The sequence below is a fragment of the Lagopus muta genome, chromosome 2 (genome assembly GCF_023343835.1).
Source record: "Lagopus muta isolate bLagMut1 chromosome 2, bLagMut1 primary, whole genome shotgun sequence".
NCBI lineage: Eukaryota > Metazoa > Chordata > Aves > Galliformes > Phasianidae > Lagopus > Lagopus muta.
Window position 1 is genome coordinate 32,663,288 of NC_064434.1, and position 22,067 is coordinate 32,685,354.

Sequence of the window (22,067 nt, forward strand, 5' to 3'; positions counted from 1 at the left end):
AAACACACACCAAACTCCTTGCTCTCCCTTTTAAAAGCATGCTGCCATCGTTTTTCAGGTACCCAACACACAACCGTATTTTAGTATGTCACAATCTGCAAGGATTTGTCATAGGAAAATTACTTTGGCTGGAAAAGAAAACAGAAATCCCATTCCACCTATTTCAAGAATTATCAACCGTTGCCACAAGGTTTAGAGCAAACACTAGTAATGGAAGTAATGGAATCTAAACTTTCAACAGGAAGTAAACAAATGCACAACTCTAATCCAAAGATACTAACTGAAACATACTATGAAAAAACCTCTGACAGTTACTATTCTCCCTCATTCAGAAAAGATTAAACACTTGGAATGGAAACCTACAGACTACAGTTATTCATTATGTACTTTCCAATCAATTTCAAGGATTAGGGAAAAAATAGTTTTTATTCACTATAATTGAGTCCCTCATCCCTGTCCATGAGTAACATTAGAAATATCTAACATTATAGTCCAAATGTGACCACAATCATTTAGCTTACATTTGCCATAGTGAGTTTATGTCTTCCAACTAGCATACAAACCTCTGCAATAACACAAAGTTTAACCCATACCTTTTTGGATTTCTCTTTCTATCTTCTTTAAATCCTTATACTAAGAAGAGAGCCAACATCACAGATTTGAAAGGAAGCTTTAGTTTCAAGTACATGGCCTGACGCTGTTCCAAGGAATCAAGGCATAACAGGTAGCTGCTACTGGCAGCCCAGATACCCAGGGCATCAAACTCTTCTAAATGGTAACTATTCTAAAATATATAGGGGTATCTATAGGAAAAACTATCAGTACTCTAACTAGGTGATAAAACCATGTTGTGGAGTAGTATGAATTTATGCTTTGTGAAGCACATCTTTAATAGCATTAATTTTTAAGACACTGCTATTAGTGCTAACAAGAAAGAAAAATAAAATCAACAAGCACAGAGAAAAAATATGCAGAGAAGTCACAAATAAAACTAATTTGTCACATAAACTGATAGGAAGTGGCACTGCCACTCGAGGCAGCAGCCCTGCCATGCCCCATGGCATACCATCCATCCCTTGGGCTGATACTCATCTGTTTACAACACTGAATTGCATGGGTAAATGATTCAGAAGGAAGAAGAAACTTGTACAAAAAAAAAAAAAAAAAAAAAAAAAGAAACTACACCATGAGAAACACTACAATAAATGAGCCCACAAATAAGAAAAAAGTCATTATTATAATATTATATATTACTTATTAAAGTACCTGAGCTCTAGCCTAAGAGTCCAAAAACCAAAATACAGTCCTGACTACCACACAGTAATTCCATTATGATGATACTGCAACTATGTGAATTATTTCTTTATAAGTCACCCTAACCCAGCCCTCCTTACTATAACATACAACAACAGATACTACATTAGGACACTGACATGTGCACCTTAAGTTCTGAGACTGAAAGCTGCTGTTCAAGTTTACAACCCTCTTCAACAAAGACTGAAACATCAATAACACAGTCATGCTATTACAACACCTGAAATGAGTTAATAATCATATCTGACTATTTTTACATATGAAGTAGGTCCTTAAGTGAAATCTTAAAACTTTAAAATTGTGATGTTCATGTTTATGTGAAAACCCTGTAAGTGGTGTTAAAAATGCTTAATTCTAGTACATGAAGTCCCAGTTGAATCAGCAGCACCACAAGGAAGCCTGAAGCGTGAAGACCATCAGCATTTTTTTAAACTTGGAAACTCCAGGGGCTAGAATATATGTTGCCTTTGGTTATGTGTTTGCTTTGTATTTGCAGCTATTTCTGTAGAGTTCTCATCACTAACTATACTCAGAACACTAGTCTTTTCCTAATGCTGTAATTACTGAAAGACAAAAAGGTAAATAACATTATCAGCCTTTGAACATTTTTGTTATGGAATGGGTTGGAGTTCAAATTAACGGACATGCTTATAGCCCACTCAGCTATAACCCTAACCCTATAACCCTCCCACTCAGCTCTTCCCCAGACAGGGCAAAGCAGCACCACACCACAGCTGTCAAACCTCCTCCTGGACAGCACTTTCACCCAATCACTTCAGCGCTTCTCCAGCACGGTGTCAAAAGAGACCTACTGCTACAACTCCTTCCCTACACCAAAGCATTAGCAGCTTATTTTCAGAAAGTCCTGTTCATCCCTATATGCCACTAGAAGGACTCTAAAGCAGAGTATCTACCCTCCCAATGAACAAGAACACACGGTTATCTGACCTCCCACTACATATAAGGTCTCTGGCCAGAGAGGAGCCATCAGACCTTAAGGAATCAGAACTCCTACAGCTGGAAAAGTTACAGTCACTTGTACTTGTCTCAAATTAGTTTCTTTAAAGTGATCTCTACGAATTCCAAAAACGTGCCACTTTATTAAGAAGTCTAAGAACACAGTCAAAACACCTCTCTTGAGAATGAAACTAAGATTATGCACATCAGAGGGCAGTTAGATGAAATCTTGAGATTCTATTCAGTCTTTGCGTATAACAAACAAAGCAGAGAGAAACAATCTCCCATTTGGGAGTTCTAGAAATCTTGCAGGGTATCAAAGCTGCTTACAGGGGTCCTTTGGTAAGTCAGCAGTCTTTTCGTCCAAAGGTTCTGTTTAGCTCTTTTGTTATCCAAGATGCTTCCCAGAATAAACAAGTATATACTATATGATCAATTAAGTTCTGTCAACAAGAAATCTCGTAACAATTATGCAGAAACAGCAGAAATGCTAGTAAAGAGGCAGACCTTACTGCAAGTGTTTCTCAGTTACTGTCTTTCAGTTGCCAAATGCACCATTGGCACAGCACACACAGCAAAGTTTCTGCGATGCCTAGAACACCAGCAGCGAACACAGAGAGATCACAAGCTAATGGATAAAGGAAAATGCCAGACTGCTCACTTCCACTTCTGTCAGACCACATTCTCAACCAACACATTCCTGAATTTCTTTCTTCTTTCAGTTTGTTTGTTCCTGCCTTAAAAGTACAGGGGTGCTGATAGAAGAGAAGGGTAACAAATCCTATCATATGCTGGATGCCAGAAACAGACATTGAAGCTGCCAACCTGGGAGGCACACATTTAATACTAGAATTCATTCCTGAGAAAAGCCTACCCTCAGTACTGTACCAATCAAAATCTGACTAATATAGATGTGAACATCACACTAAGGCAGCAGACAGTAACTGCAGTTGTGTTTTTCTGGTCCTAAGAGCACAGGAGACAGCGATCCTGGCACAGAAATGAAAGAGAAAACTAGCAGCAGTGATGAGAATTCACTGCTACTTTTGGGCAGATCACTGGTTTAGCATCTCCCATGCACAATGCATTACAGTAACTGTATTGATAACTTAGCGACACTGATTTGAAACCCTGCTTCTAGCTGTTTTAGTATTGTCATGGTTTTATGATTTTTGGTTATCAGTATTCCACATCATAACATCACGTAGTGCACTGGGAGTTAATGCTCCAGGTACAGCTACCTGTCCCAGAAGAGAATATATTTCTCAGTATCTTATTTGATCATTAAATTAGTATAACCTCCCCTCATCTCACTCACTGTTTTGAAAGGATTTATTTAAGTGGTGTTGATTCATTCCTAAATTTCAACTATATACTAGGATATACTCAGTGAAAAAATTACCAAATATTTGGCTTTCCTACAATTAAAGTAGGAGTTTCTATTTTGCATTAAAAAAAAAGTCCAAAGTTTTCTCATCAACCCTAATAATCTTTTTTTTTTTTTTTAACAGTGTAAATAATGTGGCTTTAAAGACACAAAATCGATTTATATTCCATTTGACTGTAAGTTGCTAGAAGCTTACATGAAGATTAGCAACAGGCAATGTCATACACTACAATGAGGCAAATCCAGCCTTATAAGGGCATTGCGAGTTCTTAAAGATATCCTGGATGTTTGTGAGGCTTTTTTTGTTTTCATTTTTGAACAAGCATGCTGACATTCAACAATGCTCTCCAAGGTCCATTCAGACTCGTTTCCTAATATCACAAAAAATGTGTAACCACAACAACATGGTAATCCTGAAAATATTTGTCCCCAAACCAAACTTTACAGAAGACTATTTAATTATTAAGCTAATGAAAATTAAAAATAACCTAGTTTTAGTTCCATAAGCCATAGATTTTGTTTGCTAACATGTTGCTAATTTTCCAGAGTTTTCTGTTGACTGAAGACAGCTTCCACTAATAAATACTAAAGTAGTTTAGACTAGCAAACTGGAGCTAAATGGTAATATAACAGAGGTAGCACTGACACTAAACAGTGTAGCCTCAAGAATGCATTATGAGAAGCCACTGAACACAAATGAACTCCTAGATAAACATCACCAAACACACCTTTCAGCTACAAGCAGCGCATTGACCAAGCCTTTAAACAATAACAAGATCATAATTTCCTATTCATGAAATTACATATCCATAGAGTGTTTAACCTATTCAGTAACCCTCTGCACATTTTAACCCCTAGAACAACATTATCTTCCCCGTCCCTAGAAGCGTTCAAGGCCAGGTTGGATGGGGCCCAGGGCAGCCTGTTCTAGTATTGAATGGGGAGGTTGGTGGCCCTGCAGGGGGGCTGGAGATTCATGACCATTGAAGTCCCTTCCAACCCTGGGCCATTGTGTGTGTGATCACAGTGTGAAGCAGTAACAGAGAAGTACAGTGCATACAGTTATGGGCATTTCCACAACATACTGGGATCCTGCTCTGGATGTGCAGCTTATCTGTCTCACAACAAAAGAGCAATGTAGAGAAAACGCTTCTTAGAATTTCCTGTACTTAAAGCTATGTCAAATAAATACATCAAGTCTTGGGAAGGGCTGACTTTACTGAAAGAACTAAGACCTCGGGAAAAACGTTGTTAAGAGCACCCATCCGGGTGTCTTCCTATTTATTTCTGTAAACCACAAGTCGCGGTCAGCTTCCATGCAGACCGACAGCTCCACTGACCACGTCAGCAAAGGGAGGGCCGGGTGCCAAAGATGGGGCAGCTGGCCCTAGCAGGGCGGCACGGAAATATCCTCCCTAGCCAACGACGCGATGCCAGCACCCCGGTGCTGCTGCTCGGAGGCAGAACCGCTGCCGGCACCGCCACGGGGTGAGCTAAGAGCAAGCAGGCCCGGGAACCTCCAGCTTGGGAAAAAAGAAGCTGCTGCCGACACCCGGGGCTGCCTCCCGTTACCCTATGCTCTACCCCTTCAGCCGCCGCCCTCCCCCCAGCCCGGCTCCCTCCGGACACATCAGCAGGTTGCGGCCCGCCCCTCACCAGTCGCTAGATGAATGGGCTCGGACGGACAGGGCAGGACGCGCGCTGGGCACCACAAGGGCTCATCCTCAGTGAAAATAGAACGAAAACAAGGCCAGGCCGCAACAGCTACCGCTGCACCTCAAGCAGCGGCAGCGGCGACAAGCCTGCGCCAGCAGAGCAGGGCACAGGGACACCGCACCCCCGAAGAAGCGAGCAGTCGATTGGCCGCGGCGCCGCCGCACATCGGGTGCCGATTGGTTGCGACCGTCGGCCAGGCTCCTCCCCTCACGGCAGAGCTCGGATTGCATGACACGACGAGGAGGGGGGCGGGAGCAGTGGGAGGGGGCGGGGTCTCCTGGGCGGTACGGGAGTTGAATCAAAATGGCGGCCACGGGCGTTGGGTGGGTGGGTGTGGTGTACGTAGCGTTGTGAGCGAGGAGGTGGTGTGCGGAGAAGGAGCAGGTGGGAGGGAAAACTACCGAGTTCCAGTCAGGTTTCACAAGGAAACGAAAACTGTGGCCACAGAGCTGGAAGTAATGGCTGCAGTGGCAGGGCAGCACCTCGCTGCAAGACTCAAACAGCAATCACTCAGTAATCAGCCCTCAGACCTTCAGAAAGCAATGAAGTGGGAGAAAGCACCAAAGGGCTTGATTGACACACATTGCCTTAAGTCGGCGTAACTTTCACCCTGACACAGCAAGCACTCAGCATGGTACAGTTTGACTTTTGTGAGGCTTTGCACCTCGCAAGCTTGGTTTATGCACAAGGGCTTGAAAAATTCTCATCCAAAGAGATTACCCATATCTCAGGTGCCTGAAGTAAGCTCCACAAGGTCTCAACTCAGTACTACAGTTTAATGTATTGGATGATATCATAAGAAGGACACATTACAGATTACTCTGAAAGAGGATGAAGGTTAGCTTTTTAGGGTGGGAAGCTAGGAACCAAAATAGGCGATACCTAACGCAAAACACAGAGTAAAAAAAGAGAAGAAAAAAATCACAGAACACTTGCAAACTAGAAAGGGAAGACAGGCTTTATTAATAAAGACAGGCTTTAATTAATAGCTTGTATCTTTATTCAAAGCCACAATTTTATCCCAGAAGCGGTGCAAGCATTAAGGAGTTTAAAACAACCTAGCTATTTTTTAATCTCAAAAAATTTGATGTTGAAAAAGATATGCATGTAATTAGCAGCAGCAGTTTAATTTGGGGAAAATAAAAAGAGCAGAAGTTTTATGTTGGTGAATCACAGGCATTTTTATCCATGTCATCTAATCAAGTTAATGTGAACTCTACAGTCTGCTTTCTGTATTTCACTGTACCAAAGGTTTGGCTTTTCCAGCAGTCAGTCCCCTTGGTAACTAACCTTGCATGCTGTGTGAAATTTATTGATGTGTTATTTTCCTACTGGTAGCTTTTTTGTGCTTCAATCATGAGCATGTTTCAGAGGTGGCCTTGGTACAAGTATGCTGCCAGCTGGCCTGTGAACAGTAATGACTATCTGGGGAGATAAGGAGGTCCAAATACAGCTGAATTCAGCCATAAACAGTGCTTTGTTGTACAGTAATGAATTTGAGCTAATAGCTGAGGCAGGCATCCTTTGGAGAGGTAAACAGAACAGTGGAGAGATCAAGAGCCTTAAAGGAGAAGAAGGTCCAAGACAACAATAATGGATTCTATATGAGAAAAATAATTTTTAATACGCTGGAGTGCCCTTTGGGTACTTTCTCTTTCATACTGCTCAGAGTACAACTGTGAAGAATACAAAAATAGGACCTGAAACAGTCTGCTGGATCAGATGGAACTTTGACAATAAACAACAGTCTTTCAGCAAGTTCGTTCGTTTTAAGAAAAACAGGATATTAACTACTTTATTTATTGTTTATTGTTGAGGTTTTTCTAATTGTTCCCAGCACATAGGCCAGTAATGGAAATTCCTGCTATTTTGTGTCAGTTCTTCAAAAGCAGCCAACTAGTGAATGCTGTTCATAGACTGAGGATGATACAGTTTGATTCGCAGAGAGATACTGTGGTGATAAGGTAAATAGTTATAAAACAGATTAAATAGAACCTGTTTAATGGTTTTCTTGTTTATCAAGACACTGAAGTGTCTTTTCTAAATGGATGGTGCAACAGCCAGGTTTGTGAATACTTGAAGCATGTAGTACGTGCCTGACTGTTCAAAACTATTTTTTTTTTTCCTCGAGCCTGTGGCAGAAAGGTCTGAATAACCACAAATCAACATGTAATTGTCATAGGAAAAAATGTGTCTCTGACCACTGTGATCTTTCGTAGCAGTTTTAGACTTGCAGTCAAAAATCCCTCAAATAAATAAATAAATAAATAGGCAACACTTAAAAAGGTTCTTCAAGAATTTGAGGAGGAATGTCAATTTCGAGATGGTCAATTAACTTATAGAGGGTTTTTTGTGTGTGTGTTAGTATGCATCTCAGTTCACTGACAGTTGAGGGAGTTATAGGTTGACTGTACTCCAAATGTGTATGTTTGCTTAAGGCTAGGGAAGATTAAACTGCAAGGTGGACATTACCCCATTAAGCATAACTCTAGCAAGCTACAAATCCTTTCCACTCTTCCAGAGAAGTCAGAAATACTGACAAAGTTATGTTGTTTGTCTACTGCCCCAAGCTTAAGGCTGATGGAATAGTTAGGAGAGAAGGTATTAAGTCACAGTAAGGAAAAAATGTGTTCTGTACTTTGGGCTATCATTGTAACAATCTCATAACAGATTCTGAATCTTGAAAAAAGATGATGATTACTTTTATCAGCCAACAATCTAGAAGTTGAGTCTATATAAAAAAGGAAATAATTTCTTTTTCCTTTTGAGCTACAGTTAAGTGTCTAGTGATGGATTTCTGCATTCACATTTCTATTTTTATGCCTCAGCTGGCCTAATTATTACCAGTGTCCTCTGGAGTCTTTAGCAACAATTCTTATTGGCAGCAGTAATACTCTCCGCTGAAGAAAAAATTAATCAACTCCAGGCTTATCTTCTTCTTATACTAAATAAATTCCTCATGATCTTTCCATTTTATGAACTTAAAAAGAGCAGAAGAGTATAAAATATTTGAGAATTCATATTAGAGAGATAACAGTAGAAGATAAGACCTCTTAGCAGGGAAGATTTTTGCTTTGCCAAGCGAGAAAACAAACTACTTATTTATCAGATAGCCACACACTTAAGATTTTTATATATATATATATATATATCACTAATGTATCTCTAAATTTATAAAGTATATATATATATCTTGCATTAAGAAACCCTATCAAGAAACTCAGAGAGACAGGTATACTAAATTCCATAATTCCACCTGAGAAAAGTATGGAGAAGTCTGAGGATAAAATAGAATTGAGAGGAGGATGGAAACATATGGACCACTTCCTGAGGTCTCGTCTGACTACTTCAGAGTTCCTGTGAAAGTAAAGCAGAAAAATGAAGATGCACCTGAGCACACAAGAGCTTTCATTCAACAAGTTTAAGCAAAGCAGATTCTTCATCTGGCAAGGCTGGGAACTTCTATGTAGCCATTGCACATCAGATACTCTGACATTGTTAAGATCTCCAGTTTGTCTAATTAAACTGGGAGAGCACTCCTGATATTCAAAGTCTATTTTCTCTTACTATGCTAATCCACAGACCCAGAAATAAGAGTTAGTTACAAGCCATACAAGCTGTATGCAACAACAAACCACTGCCCATAGCTTTGTATGGAATTGCAGTGACTGTACAGACAATAAACACGCACCTTTGTACTTACCTTGCAGTGCCATCTACAGTCTGAAAACTCTTCTGGCACTCAGATGACATCACAGATACTGTTTGCTTAGTAGCTCAAAGCATTACCAGAGTAATTTTGCAGTAAAAACTGAAGAGCTTGTTGAGTGTCTAAAGATTTCAGACAGTTTTCTTGAGCTAATTTCAGCCATGCCAGTGACTCACTGAGTGTTGTGAGTCACTCCCAGCACGGTCCGTCTCCATGCAGAATCAGAGATAATAGCCTCCTCAGATAGGACTCTTCAAAACAGGAATTTGTTACCTGCTTTAAATTGTCCCTTGTATGAGCCTGTGTCTGTCACCACTGCAGAATAGGGTGGATTATGATTTTGGTTGTCTAAGTTGTGTTGAAACCTAAATAAAAACAATAAAATTACAAATGAAGATGCAAGTGAAACTACAAAAGGCACATGTGGAATTTCTGTTTCTAGAAATTTTGAAACAAAACTATGCCAAACCAGAAGGGGGACCATAAAAATTTAAAGGTTTGGTTTTCCTCTCAAGTAATTCCAGCATACACTGCTACCATCTAAACCCACTTCAAAAAGATTGCACAGATTTAAATTACATTCTTGACAATAATCAGGAAATACATAAAATGTTTAAAAAATTGTTTGCAGTTTTGATTAAGGACTTTAACTTTGATTCTAGCAGTTTTGAATCAGCTGCCTGACTTTCTGCTGAGGATTCTAGCTGCAAAACTCAAGCAGCAGCCTATCTTTGAACTGCCATTTTGCAGTGCATGATCACAGAATCACAGCCACAGTTACTGACAGGTTACGAGTATTTTTCCATTAAAAAAAAATGTACATTGTTTCATATACCACTTAGAGTCCATTGGAAATAAAATCAGGTGAAGTGGTTGATTAGTAGTCATTATGGAAATGATCATTTGCTTAATTTATTCTGGGTTTACAAATTTGATGCATAATTTTTGATCAATTTCATACACTATGCTGATTTGTAAGCTTTAATAAAGTTACTCCAAGTCAATAAACTTGTTTCTGCTCATTTAATTTTTTGCTTCCAAGTACAAAGACTGTATTTCTGCCTCCTCTGGTAGCATTGGTTGGTGCAGTGCGAATGCTTAGTTATCATACTATCAGTGGAAGGGTGTTTTAGTAGAACTATAAGCCTTAAGACTGTAAATGTTTGTGAAACACTGTGGATTGAATAACCCTAATGGCTTTAAACTGGAAGAGGGTAGACTTAAACTAGATGTTAGGAAGAAATTCTTTACTGTGAAGGAGCTGAGGCACTGGAACAGATTTCCCTGTGAGGTTGTAGATGGTTCCTCCATGGAGGCATTCAAGGCCAGGCTGGATGTGGCTTTGAGCTAGAGGAGGGTGTCCCTGCCTATCCAAGCAAGGGTTTGGAACTAGATGATCATAAAGGCCCTTTCCAACCCAAACCCTTCTATGATTCCATGAACACAGCAACACTGTTCTTGAGCCTCAGATTTATACCTACAAAAATAGGGAGCCCAAAAAGTACAATTGCTGCATATCTCACCACACTCAAGTTGTATCACATTTTCATAAATATATTCCCCTTGAGAATCAAGCCAGTTCCTATAGTTATGTTCACTCTGAACTGTGCAGTGCTGCTGGGCAGCCATGTGTGCTGCCTACAGGAACACTTTTCTTCTGACCAAGAGGTAGTTATTCTGTGATGACAAATAAACATTGTTGACAAATACATTCACGATTGGTAGGATGGATTTCTGCAGTCTGGTGGATGCACTAGAGCATGGTAGCATAAACATAAGCAAAGTGAGGCTACACAGAAACCAGAAAAAAATGCCACTTTTGTAATGTTTTTTCTTACAATTTTTGAAATACCCTGCTACCAGCTACAGTAACACAGACAACATCCTCCAGCAAAATTCCCATTTCCAACAAAAAACAAATGCTTTTTTTTTTATTATTTTTAATTATTTTACACTTCCTACAGCAGACTATCTTAAAGAAAATTTCTTTCTTGAAAAATGGCAGTCTCCCTTCATAGTTTCATTACACAGAAGTTTGACCACTAGATGCCACTGCCGAAACATGTTTGCTTTCCTCGTCCTCTGGTTACTCAGGAAAACCAAATTTAAAAGGATATTTTTATTAGTAGCTGTTTGAAAAGCCTTAAGAATAAAGCATAATTCAAAATGTAATCATGTATACTAAATTTTCTGGTGAATGTGTATAGTTTCATAGAGTACAATCAGGGAAAGTTATCTTCTGACTAACTTCTATTTAGCTGTTCTAAATAGTTGTGGTAACTAGAGCCAAAGTGAGTACGTTTCATCTATTCATATTTGTTTCAACCAATTCAAACATTAAACAGATTCAAAGATAGGGAGAGCAAGTAACATGCGATTTCTATTTAATTGGCCAGGAAAACGTTTGTCATATTAGTTCTTCCCCAGTTTTTGGAAAGTCCACTTGCTGGGGAAGGTATGCTTTTCTCACTTGTGAGAAACTCCCATTCCTTCTCAGATGAAGGAAATCTGATACCCGACAGCCAGGGCAAAAAGAAAGGAGCCCAGCAGATGGACAATTCTTCCCCCTTCTTTTCCTAACACAGAAGAAAATACAATTCTTTCATTACCCTGCTGGTATCATGCAGAGTAGGAGGACCCACCCCATCCAGATACTTCATGGAGACTAGAGCAAATTTGCAATTCTATTTCTAGATCCTAGAAATTGAAAACGTCCCTTAGTCATGTAGATATCTCCTTCTGAATCAGAATGTGTCAACACAGTCCCACTTTCATTTGGTCCAGTGGTTATCTGAAAAGCTATCCTTGTGCTAAGTATTACTCAGCTCTCGACAAGCTACACTGCAGACAGCAGGACCATTTCCTGCCTTGGAATGTCTGGCAGAGCAGGGAGGCTGACCTGAAGTGCAGGTTGAAAAAACAGGGACAGCGTGCTGCAATTCTGATGCCACTCCATGCAAACATAGTTCTGTTTTCCTTTGGCATCACTTGGAATAGAAGTTAAAGGACTTGTGCTCCGAATCTCTCAGTGGCAATTTAGTGAATGTTCGGTACTTCAAAAACTGAAATAGAAAGCGAGTTATTTCAAAAAAGATGCTAAAAATGCAGATATTGATTTGTTCTTCATTTTTAAAAGTCTGCTTTTTCAGAAGACTTTCAAGTACATCTGTGTATTCCCTACCTGTATCCTTCCCCAACTGTTGCTACTTAAGTCCGTAGCCAGCAGTACATTGCTTCCAGAACAAGTGACTGTTACATCTTGAAGAACAGTTTAGCCAGCTTGCTGCTTTTTAAAAAACATTAAGAATGGGATTACATACAGGATCAAATTCAGATTTTTACAAACAAGTACTTGCTCACTAGAGCGTAGTGTGACTACATCCCAAAGTAAATATGAATTTCAGGAAAACTCTCCTATTTTATCCTCAATCAGACCAAATCTCTCAAACTTAATTAGCACAACAGCGCAAACTACAGCACAGCCGTGGAAATAACAACCTGGGGCAGAGAATAAGATGGAGAGGCAGGGATTTTGTAGGACAGCTCTGAAACAAAGAAAAGATAGGCTAAAGCACCACACAGCTCACAGCACCTTTTGGCACTCTTCCTATCACCAGTGACACTGGAATACTAACATAATGCCAGCCGGACCACAAGTGGATGTTTCAGCAGAGGCACGTAACCCCAGAAGAAAATACTTCAAAGTCACCATGGTGGCCAGGGAGCTCCAAGTCAAATCCCCATTTTGGCCTCTCTGCATAGTGACAGTGCCAATAGGATAGAAGCCACTAAGAATACAGGCAAAAGAGCATAGGAAATGATTAGTAAAGAAAGGTTCCCAGGTGAAAGAGTTTGTTTTTAAAACAAAAGACCAGATGCAACTCCCAGCTGTAACTGCTGGGTATCAGTTCACTCACCCACATGGCTTTAAGAAAACCTCAGGGAGCTCCTGCTGCTCCTGCTCCATGGCCCCACTGTGTCCTAATGATTGCTTTATCTCAAGGAGGGGGCTGGGCACAGTGGAAAGTGTTATTTTAGCCCCTTCTTTTCTCTCCTAATTTTCAATTCTCTGAGCATTCTCATTTGTTTGCCAGGCAGTCTTCCTTGCTCTCTCAGCTCTATTTTTGTAGAGAATAATATGAAGGAAGAAATAAGTATCATTTTTCATGCCAAACCTCATTAAGTAAATTTGGTTCATTTCATCTCCCTCCACAGGAAAAAAAATAAGTAGAAAAGAAAAGGAAAAGTATAACTCGGGAGTCAGTTTTTCCCCACACTTCAGTAGCACCATAATGAGCTGACCTGTGAGAAATTATTTTTGTCTACCTTAGTGAAGTGTTCTCAGCAATGTCTCATCTCAGCATTGTCTTATGTCTTGGCTCAGCTACATAGCAGCACAACAAAACCTTTATTATGCTCTTACCAGTGCATGCACATTTTATACTAAGTGGCATTATGTTACCCTTCCACCAAAGCACGTAGAAATAAGACTGGGGCAAAAGATATCCAAACGATGTATTTGGAGCTCAGAGTTGCACTAACAAATTTTCAAGTAATTCATGTTGCAGAGCTGTGAAATGGATGAGACACTATGAGATTTTTGAAATAAATAGGCTCAAATAAATGGACCTTCATGATAAGATAGTGCGTGGTGATTCACTGGCTACTTTGTAGGATACTGCTGTTACAAGCTCTCCTCAGGGTCCTCTTCTTTCTGCATCCTGCTTTTCTATGACTTTAAGCTTTATGCTCAGACTTCTCCAGTCTGGGAGGATTACTGACAGCTTTTTTTGCAGCTCCTCCCAACAAAGGGCCCTGCATTGCCAGCGCAGGCAATATCCTCGCACAACTGCATTTTGCTTTGACATCACACATAGCCCAATACCAAAGCAGGCATGACTTTATACAAGGACAGCCTGAAGGAGAGGAAAATAACAGGAATTATAAATGTTGCTTCTTCTGAAGAGTAGGAAGCAAACTCTCCACTCTCTTACAGAGTTCTCCCCTTAGTGGCTAGTAAATCTCAGTTCTGGGACTCAGCTGCTCCTCACATAAAAATGGCATATGCTGCTGAGCCTTCAGATGCCTCAGCACCTACTAATATTTTAAATTCACAAAAAGTCATGTCCAGATGGTATAAGACTTAGTTTCTCTCTCACTCAGGGATTTGATTATGTCCTGTCTTGCTCTTTATATTGCTCGTACTGCTTGTACCTACTAATTTGTACCTCTGTAAAACATTGCCATTTGGGTAAGGTGACACTGTACACATACCCATAAGTGACTGCATGGGAAACAAAGTAGGAGAAAATTAGATCTTTCATTCCAATCTGTCCTGCAGGAGAAAAAGAGGAAAACAATCTAGAGAAAAGGAGAATAGGAATTGCCAGCCAACTAAGACAGTGTGGCAGATAAACAAAACTATTATTCTTTCATCAGTCAAGAAAGCAAAAAAAAAAAAAAAAAAGCAATTTGTAGTGCACCCAGGCACTTCTATTATGACTGCTTCTCAGAGACCCCCAAACACATGTACTTCACAAGGAAAATCCATGCAACCCCTTTGAGGAGTTCTCTTCCGGAAAGCTTACGAACCAATGTGATCCCGCTACCTTCAGAGTGCTAGGTCACAGCACTGATTCATCCCACCACAAGCTCATATGGTATTAATAAATCTCTATATATGGCCAGCAGGCACAGCAATGCCTATTCTAATACAGCTGAAACATTAGGCATCCACCTAATACACCTGAAAAACTGCTAAAGAGCTAAATACTTCTCAAAGCACAAGAAAGAACTGCAAGATGAATGCCAAAAAGGTTTGTGCTTCTGAGCAAGGAGCTGGATTGCTGGCAGCTGCCCACAAGGCTTGCACAGGAGAGGAAAAGGAGCTGCTGCTGAGAAAAGCTCTGGTCTGAGACTCTGTCACAAGCCTTACTGGTCTTTCGCACAAGCTTGTAACTCTCATCTTACATCAAAATGTAAGATCAACTGCATTTACAAATACATTGATTGCTGTGAAACATTAATACTTCATGCACATGTTATATTATCTAGGGGCTGCTCTTTATGGTAAGAGAAAGAAAACACTGGACATCCCCAGGATGCTCTCTGCATTGCCATGAGAGCTTTTTAACAGCTGAAGAGCTTCTTCATAAATGTGTGGCGTATCAGAGAGCCATAGAAGTTGTAGACACATTCAGAACTAAGTAGTGCTATCTAGTGAACAGCTTTAATCAGGCTCCCAAGTGCAGAAGTGGAAGGCAGAAATTTATAAGGAACAAAGATGGTTAAATGAGCTCAGCATCAGCCTGGCTCTACTTCTGTGGAAATCAGCATCCCACCTCCCAAAGGAACATAGCAGGGCATAGAGTTTGGAAGCAGCACCTGTAGTCCTTTCTTACTCATTGCCCCTTCTCCTAAAGTAAGGCTGTCTTGGGAGGTGAGAAGTAAGTACTGTTTTCCCCTAAGGACTTGGACATCTGTTTCTCTTACACGGAGTAACAGACAAGTTAGACATTTCATTGAGATAAAGGTCTGAACTTTCTGTCTCTGTATAGACGGTGTCCAGTATGGCATGCACTTCCATTCATGGAATATAGCTAGAAACTGAAACGTGGAGATACTTGAAATCTAAATCAAGCAACTTTTGTAATTTTAAATTCAATTTGACCTAATAGAGTCTTTCCATTTCTGTAATTTAGTCTATCATAACTGTAATAAGGGCTAAGTCTGATACTGGAAAGATACTGTAGCTACAAAGAACATAATTGCCTCATCAAAAGTGAAAAGTATTCAAAAGGTATCAACTTTTCAATAAGAAGCAAGTGAATAAGACATTAAGCTCTCAAAATAAATCTGTTCCTTATTTTCAAAATATTGTGCATATAAAAAGAACATCTTGTAAGCAAAATATATACTCTATCATTTGCATTTAACACTGTACCTGAAGTAATTTCCTCCCATTACAACAAAAACTTTTCCCCCCCATTTTGCTGCACGTAATACACCTCTGGAATGTTAGTGAAGAAATATTTACTGCAGAGGGGCAACTATGTAGTGGCTGAGACTATGGGTTAAGATACCCACAAGCAAAAGCTTGTTGTTACAGATCTCGTTTTTTTTTTTTTTTTTTCTACGCAGGATTCCATTCTCCTTTACATGAGAAAGAAGCTTTGTTGTAATTGAAAAATATAAATGAGCCTATGTAAGTATAAGACAGGTTAGTTTCCCTAAACCTGAAGTGTTTTATTACTGCAGTTAAAAAAAGCCAACCACTCAGATACTGTTGTGGTTTTACCCAGCAGGTGGCTGAGCACCACAGTCACTCAGAACTCATGGGCTGAGATAAAATGATTTATTAAGATAGAGAAAAGGAAAAGATGTTTAGTACTATACATATCCATATATGAGTATACAAAACAAGTGACGCACAAGTAATTTGTGCACCACCCCGACCAATACCCAGCTAGCCCCTGTGCAGCAGCAGAGAGCCAGATAAACTCCCACTCCTTCAAAACTCCATGTGCATGATGTCACATAGTATGAAATATCCCTTTGGCCAATTTAAGTCACCATCCTAATTCTGTTTCCTCCCAGCTCCTTGGGCCCTTCACTACAAACGGCCTTGGCTCTGTACAACACTCCTTAGCAGCAACATGTAAACATGGTTGTGCTATCAACATTGTTTTTCTCCTAGGAAATAAAATCATAGCATCATAGATATCCTGAAGAAAACTATTTCATCCCAGCTGAAACTAAAACAGATACAAAAAGTCAATTGTAGGCTCAACAAACTAAAACTACTCCTGTCAAAATCCACTGGACATCTTTGCTTAAAGAGTTTCTGCTTCAGCAAACATAATGCAAACACACAAAAAAGGCTTGTTCAAATCTACAACTTTGAGATAATGTTATATTTTTCAATTAGTTGGATGAAAAGTGTCTTCTACACCCACCTGAAGACCTATACCATACATTATGAAGATTTACCTAGACATAAGTAGCTCCATTTCATTTTGAAGCACAACATTTGATCTTTTAGCACACAGTATTACTTCCTACAGATTATTTTATTTTCAGATTAAATAATTCAAGCACTTTTTTCCCCTCCCAAAGATGAAGCTGCTATTAAAAAGTAATTCCAAGATGCATTCTGGCCATTCATTAAGAAAAACATTGCCGAATAACAAATAAACCCTCTTAAAGACTACATCCACAAGGTAACACACGAGATTTATTAAGTGTTGCCCAAATTATAACTATTTCTTTCTTCATTATAGGCTGAATAGTAAAATTTCAGCAGTAACAAGAAATGCTAATTCCATTTTTTCCCTATTCCTAAGAGAGATATTTTGATATTAAAGGTAGCACATTCAATTCTTAAGTAGTGCTATTCTACTCATTGGGAATCTGCAGCCAGTATTATCTGACTTATAGAGGCACTGACTGAGTATTGGGGATGAAAGTACCTCTGTAACTAATAAATAGTTAGAAGTACTGAAAAGCATCCTGATTCAAAAATTTAGATGCTTGTTTGGAAGTTAAATCAAACTTCCAGAATCACAACATTTACTGATGTGGTGGGTTTTTTCCCCACATTTTCTATGAGAATTCATACTCACACAAAGCTATCTGAATTAATGTTATGAGGATTTAATTATCAGCATATTATCAGTTGCCCTGAGGGAAGCAAACAAGGGGCCTTAACCAAAGAAGAAAGTACGTGCAACAATCAGAAAGATCAAAACAATAGAATGGTTACACAGGAGGCATAATGAGAAAGGGACTAGCATGATGGAAAGGTGCTACCAAAAAAAACCAAAACCAAACCAAAACAAACAAACAAAAAAAAAAACCCACAAACAAATAAACCCTCACCTGCCTCCAAAGATCTAGGATCACAGGGAAAACACCACAAAGGAGAGATCTCCAACCAGAAATCCTTCCCCAATCACAGTCAGCCCTTAAATGAGGCCTAAGAGAGGTGCAGCCAGGCTTCACCCCTTCTGGTCACAGCTGAATTGCCTTCACCTGTGCTCCCAGAGCTGACCGGGTCCTTTCCCCAGGTGCTCAATCAGTTGTTCAGGACATGACTCAACAGTTGCCATACAATGTGAGAATTGTTAATCTTTTCTTCAGAAAGCAGAAAAATGGGAAATAACATCATGATTGTCCTAGATTTCACATTCTATATCTTCACCGTGTAAATGGCAACTATAAAAGATGGGAATTACTTTTTCTTGTCTGAATTGAAAAACTATTTAATTCCAAGCGTGAAAAGTAATTGTGTAATCAGATGAAAACATCTACATGGAGCTTCTGCTCCTATTTAAAACATCTGCAGTGTCACATTACTTGTGGCATTCATGACTCCTGTGTTGTCTGTCTCACTGTTAAGATGCCAGTTCAAGTCTTTCTTGAAAGATCAACATATGCCTTCCTTCTCTGCTTACATAGACTCATTTTCTACATTGCTCAACATCTTTTTAAAAATAATCACTCCCTGTCCTAGACAAATACGTAAGTCAGTAATGTCTCATTGCTCAGCTTCACAAAGCCAGGGTTATTTGTCTTTCAGAGAGATTTAAGAGACCCCAAATGAAATGCTTAGAGTTAAGGCAAAGCACAAAAACTTCAGTAACTCACTCAGTTTTTGGGAACTGTTACTGCTTACCAACGCACCAAAGTCTTTAGCTCTTGAAACTGTGGCCAACAATTTTGGCAGTCACACTGTGCTCCTAAAAGGTGGCAACGTGCTGTCTCTCTAAGGGAGTAGGATTTTCAGAGCATACCTGAGAATGCCAGACCCTATAGATAAAAGATATAAAAGTAATTAAGACACCTCTATGTGTGGGTGAAAGGTAGAACTGTCGAGCTGTGATCTGAAATATTCTCCTGGGACAGCCTGAAAATATACAAGCTAAGCAGTCAGCCATGCACATGCCTGTACATGAAGGAGCTAAATGTACAATTGAACATCCTAATAGGAAGCTGACATGCACTTGAGGCTCCCATTCAACCCGACAGCTGGACTCACTCACAGTCTATAATTTCAAAGGGAACTTCCAGAGCCTAAAGGAAGTAAGATATTGCACTTAAGACATACTAAGCTCTGATGGCCAGTAACTCCTTCTTCCAGGCCCTAAAGGCCTTGAACTCAAGCAGTAGCAGTACTAACAGAGCAATCCTGATGTGCTGCTTCTCATGTAGCCAGATAGTAGAAAGCCTGCACTATGACCTCTGTGAAACCACCCTTATCAGACTGTGGATGGAAGAGTCACAGTTACCTTCCTGGAGTGGGTTCTTGCAGCTACTGCTACACCATCCAAAGCCAAACAGTACTGGGGACATGAGCGATAGATGCCACCTTATAGCTGTCAAATTGCTTAAGGAGCTGCATGCTTCTCAGGCTGTCTGTGAAACCTCAGTGCTGATCAATGAAGCTGACAAAAGTTTGCAGGTTGAATTTATTCACTACCACAAATGCACTAAAATAGATGAGACTTGTCCTAAAAGGCTGAGGATGATATCATCAACATTTTTTCCCTTTGCTGTAACAAAGGCAGATTTTTGGCTCAGCTGATTGTGAATGACGTTACAAAGGTTAAAGATTTTTATTGATTCCAGAAGACCCAAGTTGGACTCTCTGTCTATTTCTGATGCTTTTATTAACTTTTGTTAGGAGAAAGGAATTTCAGAACGATGGCAAGTATCTGCAAAATCATACAGATGTTTGTATGGACAGTTTTGAAAAGGTGAGTCTCATGCTAATGATAGATTTGCTTAGGAAATGCAGCATGTGATTGTATCTTAAATATTTTCCAAAGCATACATATTGTGTGTATTCTTAAAGATCAGTTAAAAAGCACTTTCTTGTTTATTTTCCAAAACCATTTTCTCCATTAACATTCAATCATACTGCTCTCAAAACGTAAAGAGAGCATCTGAGGATGTTCACCAATGTGCATTACTCTTCAACATGCCAAAATACCCTCTGTATAGATGGCAAATCAATTAAAAGGCATAGTTTTGGTAGTTTTGCTAAAATATAGGTACAATTGGTTTGAATTTTGGGTGCTGCTGTGTGGAGACAGGAGTTGGACTTGATGACTGTATAACCAAGATGTTATAATCACAATATAATTGTGTATAATCAATAGATATCAAGATGTTATAATTGCAATATAATCAAGAGAGTAAGGCAAAGCAGACAACGATCACAAAAAGAGAATAAGTGGAAGAGCTTACCCTTGGGTTGAGCTCACCAGAAGATATACTTAAATAGGTCCAGGAGGTGTGGAGCCTGGCTCCACCCCTTCCGGCAGCACAGGTGAATTGCCTTCACCTGTGCTCCTCTGGCTGACTCAAGGCTCACCTCAGGTGATTAATCAGAGGTTCAGGCCGTGACTCAGCAGTTCCCATACAATGACTCTTGTAGGTCCCTTCCAGCTCAGAATGTTTTGTGATTCTGTTACTTGGAAAGTGGAAAACAATCTCATTGTCAGTCTGTCAGTGTCAGTCACTTATGAAAACAAAAGTTGGAAGCGAAAATGAAGCAGCCTGTATCTTTACTGCAGAATTCAGGGTAAGGCTAGAGAGACGTGAACCAGTTCAAAATAGGTCAACTGAGATAACTGTAGCTCTAGCCACAGCCTCAAACTTAACAGCAACTGGCAGTATGTGCATTATATAGTTTTCCATTGGGTGGCTCCACTCAGTTGAAGGTGGGTAAAGGTATTATTTCCTGAAGGAAAAGCAAAAGAATACAGGTTTTTGAAACAGGTCTAGACAACACCAGAGCTCCTAGCAACGTTAAATGAAACCTTGTCTGAGGCTAGTCTTTTTTCCCCTGATTTTTTCCAGCTATTTAATTTACCTTTGTTCTCCTGCAACTCTGAATTGTGACCTGGCAATTTGAGATTAGCAAAGCAAAGGCAATATCCACACTGATATTGGATGATGGAGAAAATGCCAACTTACTGGAGATTCAGCTGTCATAGAATATATAAAAGCTACCTTTATTTTATGTAGAAGCAATAGATGCCAATATTTTTTAATTTTTGTTGTTGTTGTTGTTGTTTCAGTTGGAAACACAGTGAAGAACAAATCTTGGTCCTTTTTTCCTGCCTCATCTGGTTCTGTTTCCTTGCTTGCAGCAGTTGCTTGAAGAAATACTGAAAGTGTGAAAAAGTGAGCAGACTGCTCTTCTATGATAAATGTAACAAGCTACCTCCATGTATTTTTGCTAAGAATTGGCTTTTTCACGGTAAAGTTAATATCAGATACTGAAACTGCCATTCAGGACAACACTGGCAGCCTAGTATCCAACCCCATTTTAAACAAACCCAAGACCTCCGCACCCAGTGTGATCAGTTCCCAGTTCTGGTAATAACTATAATCTGCCTATTTATATTAAAAGCAATAAAACATTTCCAGCACTGAAAGCTCCAATGTGATCTTTTTTTCTCAGTATGATCTAAAGAGGATTTAACCATGTTAACAACTGCTTTCTGGCCATTTTCCCTTGTACCACATTAATTTTAAAATGGCCCTTTTATTTACTTGGTATTTACTTACACTCTGAACTTCAGAATATTTTACTAGTTGTAAAAGAAACAACTTTTGCCAGTCTGGATCTAATTGTGTGCCATTAATTCTCCCCAGTCAGGAAAGCTGAAGCAGGAATTATTTTGCTACATTGCCTGCACCACCACGTTAGGAGGCTCACCCAGCCAACACTGTTTTAATGCCAACTCTGCTGGCTTTTAAGTGATGCACCCTTTTTTTCCTTTCCAACATCACAAAACAAAAATATTTTTAAATCAGTACTTCAGAGAAGGGTGTGACTTGTAGAAGCACATTTCTCCCACTTATGGGAACTCCTTGTATGATAATGTTGCCTTGAGATTAGCTGCAGATGGAAGCTGTTTTCTCAGCTCTTTTACCCCTCTGCGGTATGAATCGTAGGAGAAACAACATGGAGAA

At 39.6% G+C, this 22,067-nt stretch overlaps 2 protein-coding genes and 1 long non-coding RNA gene across 7 annotated transcripts in view; 1 reads left to right on the forward strand and 2 right to left on the reverse strand.

The window, feature by feature from the left end:
• IBTK (inhibitor of Bruton tyrosine kinase) overlaps positions 1–5,514 on the reverse strand; it is a 57,580-nt gene extending 52,066 nt beyond the window's left edge. For all 4 annotated transcript variants that reach the window (XM_048934859.1, XM_048934861.1, XM_048934862.1 and 1 more), the window contains exon 1: positions 5,315–5,514. The gene's annotated coding sequence lies outside the window, so the exon portion shown is untranslated. The remainder of the gene's footprint in view (positions 1–5,314) is intronic.
• The window catches only part of BCKDHB (branched chain keto acid dehydrogenase E1 subunit beta), a 1,150,961-nt gene that overhangs the window by 870,337 nt on the left and 258,557 nt on the right, over positions 1–22,067 (forward strand). The gene's annotated exons all lie outside the window — the stretch shown is intronic.
• Positions 10,794–18,007, reverse strand: LOC125688660 (uncharacterized). 2 transcript variants are annotated; one of them, XR_007374823.1, is made up of 4 exons: positions 17,961–18,007; positions 13,001–13,201; positions 12,265–12,366; positions 10,794–12,145 (listed from the first exon to the last, which is right to left on the reverse strand). It is a non-coding gene; the product is annotated as an uncharacterized LOC125688660 (long non-coding RNA). The 2 variants fall into 2 exon arrangements; XR_007374824.1 differs by having other exon boundaries at positions 12,265–12,369.